Source organism: Neofelis nebulosa, chromosome 5, assembly GCF_028018385.1.
Source record: "Neofelis nebulosa isolate mNeoNeb1 chromosome 5, mNeoNeb1.pri, whole genome shotgun sequence".
NCBI classification, from domain to species: Eukaryota; Metazoa; Chordata; class Mammalia; order Carnivora; family Felidae; genus Neofelis; species Neofelis nebulosa.
The window spans coordinates 51,248,735-51,253,650 of record NC_080786.1 but is presented as its reverse complement, the minus strand read 5'-3'; the positions used below and the strand labels follow the sequence as shown (position 1 = coordinate 51,253,650).

The window sequence follows — 4,916 nt, the reverse complement described above, 5'->3', positions numbered from 1 at the left end:
GATGCTATGACGAAAAGGGGCCAGATTGGGTTCCAGGAGCCTGAGCTCAGGCTCTGTCCGCTGCCAGCTCTGTGACCTCAATAAAGTCACTTCTCAGGAGCTCAGTGTTCTCATCTATAACACAAGAATTGTGTTCAAAATGACCTCTGAGTCCCTCTCAATTAGGGTATTTTAGGATTTGAGCAATTTATTGTTTGGAAGCCACTACAAAAGAGAAAAGAACTTGGTAGTATCAGTTTCGATTCAAGTTGGGGCACCTGTGCCATCTTGGTGCCATATTAGGTCTTGTGTAGGACAGGATACAGCATTCGAGCATTCATTCCCTCAACAAACACTTCTGAGCACCTACCGTGTGACTGTGCTGAGGGGCCAGGATACAGATATGAATAACACCCAGTGCCTACAGGGAGCTTTCCCTTACACGGAGCAGATAGCAAGTGAAAACTCATTTTTGAAAAGTTAGTTATTTATACATTTAGTCCAGTAGACTCTCAGATTCTTAATTACCAAGTCACATACCAAAGCGACAGCTTTCACCGCGTCGCTCGGCTTTTACCGCATGTCTCAGAGGCACCAGGTTGAGGTGAAACCAGGACACCTGATTGATTGTTTTAAAATCTTTATCATGAAATTTTAAATATGAAGAGAGAGAGAATACAAAGAACCCTTATGTAATTATTACTCAGCTTCAGTAATTATGAATTTGTGACCAACCTTGTTTAATCGCTAGCTTCTCTTAACTCCAGATTATGTTGAAGCAAATCCAAAACAGCCTATCTTTCATCTGTACGTGTTTAAGAAGATATTACGAAAAACAATGTGTTGTTTTTTTTTTTTTTTAAGGAACATACTAGAATGCTTACAGTGGTCTGTTTCTTGATCTGCAGGCTGGAAATACAGATAGATGTTTCCCCTTTTTAAAAATTCATCAATTGTGAACATATGATTTTTTCAGTGTGTAGATTATACTTCAATAAAAAGATAAAACAGGGGCGCCTGGGTGGCTCAGTCGGTGGAGCGACCAACTTCGGCTCAGGTCATGATCTCACAGTTTGTGAGTTCAAGCCCCGCGTCGGGCTCTGTGCTGACAGCTCAGAGCCTGGAGCCTGTTTCCGATTCTGTGTCTCCCTCTCTCTCTGCCCCTCCCCCACCCATGCTCTGTCTCTCTCTGTCTCAGAAATAAATAAACATAAAAAAAACTTATTAAAGAAAAAAGATAAAACAAAACATAACCACAATACTACTACCACTCCTAAAAATGTGACAGTAATTCTTTAGTACTAGTCTTTAACCAGTGCTGAACAATCGTATTTTATTTTTTTTAAGTTTTTTAATGTTTATTTAATTTTGAAGGAGAGAGAGATAGAGAACGAGTGGGGGAAGAGCAGAGAGAGAGAGAGGGAGACACAGAGTCCAAAGCAGGCTCCAGGCTCTGAGCTGTTAGCACAGAGCCCGACGTGGGGCTCGAACTCACAATCTGTGAGATCATGACCTGAGCTGAAGTCGGACACTTAACCAACTAAGCCACCCAGGCACCCCTGAACAATTTGAAACAGTATGGAAATTCAGCAATAAAATAGGCAGAGGGCATGATGAGAGGGAGGGTCACCTAACTTGGCCTGGAGTGGGAGCAGGGGACAAAGTTGGATGCCTAGAAAGTGCTACGGTCACTTCTCTCAGTTCCTTGCCTTGTAGCGGCTACATGAATGTCCATACATGCACACATATGCATTCCCAGGCATGTGTATGAAGGGAGTGAGCAAGGCCTCAGGGAACACAGCCTCTGGCAAAGCTCTCAGTAGACGCTTGGAACAGAGGAGAAAGTTCTCAGGGTTAGCTAGGGACCCCAAATGACAGGGTAGAGATGATGAAGGATTTTCCCTGTTTGCCCACAGAAGGGCTCACCCAGAGTGCTTAGCACTCTCAGAGCTACTCTGAGATGGGACCCCCCCCCCCACTCAGAGCCAGGCACAGGCCAGGTGGGTGGCTCGAGGTGCACCCTGGCACAAGGCCTGGGTACACATGTGGCCATCTCGAGTAATAAAGAAGAGGCGAGAAACTCTTTCTCACTGAGTTCTTTTCCTTCAGACGTGCCCATAAGCGCCAGAACTTTTGTCTGGAATCTTTGGAAAGGCATCCTTCTTATTCCCCACCCTCACAATCTCTGCGTGTGTGTTTGAAACCGTCAAGTGTTTTGCACCTCCCCTGTCACCACCAATACCACACCGTCCTCGGGTTTTTCGCCTGCTAGTCGCACCCACGCTGTGGAGGCAGCTCCTTAGGTGTCCTTTCTTCCCGGCTCTCCAGCAATTCCTCCAGGTCCAGCATCCCTGCTCGGAGCTGCCTGCGGCCCCACTCTGCAGCTGACCCTCTGGTATCAGCAACCTCAAGAAGGCTACTTCCAGGGCCTAACCGTGCCCACCTCCAGGGTGGCTGGGAAAGCAAAAGGGGATGATGCGGGCAATGCACCTGCCACGTCAGTGACCCTCAACGAGGTTGAGCTTCTGGTTAGTCGTTTTGACTTTTCCAAATTTCTGCTGTGAGAAATCCTTTAAAAATTTTTTAATGTTAATTTATTTTTGAGAGAGAGGCAGACAGAGAGCGGGGCAGGGGCAGAGAGAGAGAGAGGGAGACACAGAATCTGAAGCAGGCTCCAGGCTCCGTGCTGTCAGCACAGAGCCCGACGCGGGGCTCGAACCCACAAGCTGTGAGAGCATGAACTGTTGTAGGCAATTTTAACATTCATACGGTAGTATTGTGAGTCTCACACGTTCATGATCCAGCCATCTTGTTTCACCTATATCTCTACCTCACATGTCCCTCTCCGTGTTTCCTTCAGCAACTGGATTATTCCAAAGTTAAATTCAGGGAATCTATTTTAATTTTCAAAAATCATCATATTTCTTGGGGAACCTGGGTGACTCAGTTGGTTGAGAGTGTCCGACTCTCGATTTCGGCTCAGGTCATGATCCCAGGGTTCTGGGATCGAGCCCCGTGTCGGGCTCTGTGCTGAGCATGGAGCCTGCTTAAGATTCTCCCTCTCTGTCTGTCTGTCTGTCTGCCTCTCCCTCTGCCCCTCTCCCCTGCTTGTGCACACACGTTCTCTCTGTCTCTCATAAAAACCAAATAAATCGATAAAATTTTATTTCTTTTTGAAGAGGTAATATTGACACGACTCAAATTCCAAAAGTATACAGGGTTAAAAGAGAAACGTCCCTCCCTCCCTCCTCACCTCTGCTCCACCATGTGGTAGATTAAAACTGATGTCCACTGTACTTGAAGACATGGAGTTTGTTTCTCCCCCTTGAATTTGGGCTTGGTTGTGTGAGGTGCTTTGGCCAAAGGGACTTCAGCAAACATCACGCAAGTAAAGGCTGGAAAGTGTTTGCAATGGGTTGCTCTCTTTCTTCTGGGGTTTCGTGCATTGCCATGTGAAGCCTCCCCAGCCACTACCAGTCAAACCACAGAAATGCGACCTGGAATACAATGGTTGTTTTAAGCTACTAAGTTTGGGCTGGGTCGGTATACAGCACAGGTCAACTGATACCTTCCCAGCTCCCACACCCACCCAGTGCACTCCTGCCCAGGGGAAAACAATATCACCGGCTTGTGAATCTTTCCAAAGACAGTCTCTGTGGAAATACATATTCTCCTCCCTTCCCCTCTTGTCCCTTTATAAACAAACGATAACACGCAGTTCCTAACCTAGTTGTAGCTGTTTGACATAACAAGGTATTCGGGAGATCGTTCCCTACCAGTGTACGAGAAGCTTTCTTCAGAGTGTGCCATCGGATGCACAGACCATAAATTATTTAATCAGGCCTTTATTGATAGCGTTTAGATTGTTTCCAGACTTCTGCCGTTTCCAGCAACGCTCGCAACGAACAACCTTGCAGTCCATCATCAGCACGCCTGCGAGCATTTCTGCAGGAGGACTTCCTGGCTGCGACTTGCAGGGTGTGATTGCAACGGGCCTGCTCGTGGAGTATAACCTGTGGGCAAGGACATACTTTCCGTTCCTCGGGCCTCCCCTCTTCTCTCGGGCACAGTTGTCCAGCTGCAGATTCCCAGTGTCCCTACTTGTTTCTCTTGCTGACAAGGGCAACGCGGCCAGTTCCCGCTCACCCGGACCTCTCCCACCCCAGGATGGAACCAGGCGAGGACTGGGGGTGCTCTGACCGCCTCCCCCGCCGCCCCGGCTCCATTCCAGGCCCTAGAATGTGAAAACGCTGCTGCGTGGAGCTTCTGAGAACTATGCACAACTATGATTCTGTGGACAGTTCAGATAAGTTATCATTTACTGACAGACACTAACCAGTCCAACAAAGGCAAGAGTCTCGGTGCAAACAAACAAGCGTCTGGAGCAGCAGGACAAAGGAGCCTGTGTGTAACGAATTCCAATGAAATATCCCGTTCCCCACTTCACCCCCAGGCCATTAACACCAAAGAGCACTCAACCTCACGAAGCTAAACAAACCAGAGTTGCGGTCACCAGGAAGTGTCCTTGGTGACTGTGGAATAGGAGTTGGCACCAACCGCCGGTACCGTGCCTGGCGGCTCAGGAGCCAAGGGCACACGCCCGCTCCCTGGTGCCCAGCCGTCTTCCTCCCTTTCCTTTCACTCATCCCAAGGCCGGCTTCTCAGAAGACGGGGCTGGGCTGGATCTCCCTGCTCCCTGGGAGGAAGCACATTCTGGAGGAGACTGGAGCCCCACTGTGGCCTTGCTGCCCTTTGCTGGGATCCCCATGAGGACTGAAGGGGGGGTGGTGGTGGCTGGTTTTTCCTGTCACTCTCCTCCCTTCTCTCCTGTTTGGCAGAACTCAGCATCTGCTCTGTTCCTTGTCAATACTTGGTAAACCTTCCCTTTCCTTCCTGCTTCTGCGCCTCGTGGCTGCGTCTGCAGACCTCTGTGGCTG

General features: G+C 48.7%; 1 long non-coding RNA gene across 1 annotated transcript; it reads right to left on the bottom strand.

Moving 5' to 3' along the window:
* Positions 1-1,167: 1,167 nt before the first annotated feature.
* Positions 1,168-4,253, bottom strand: LOC131512073 (uncharacterized). The gene is made up of 3 exons (XR_009261918.1): positions 3,756-4,253; positions 3,233-3,476; positions 1,168-2,433 (listed from the first exon to the last, which is right to left on the bottom strand). It is a non-coding gene; the product is annotated as an uncharacterized LOC131512073 (long non-coding RNA).
* Between the last annotated feature and the right edge of the window lie 663 nt (positions 4,254-4,916).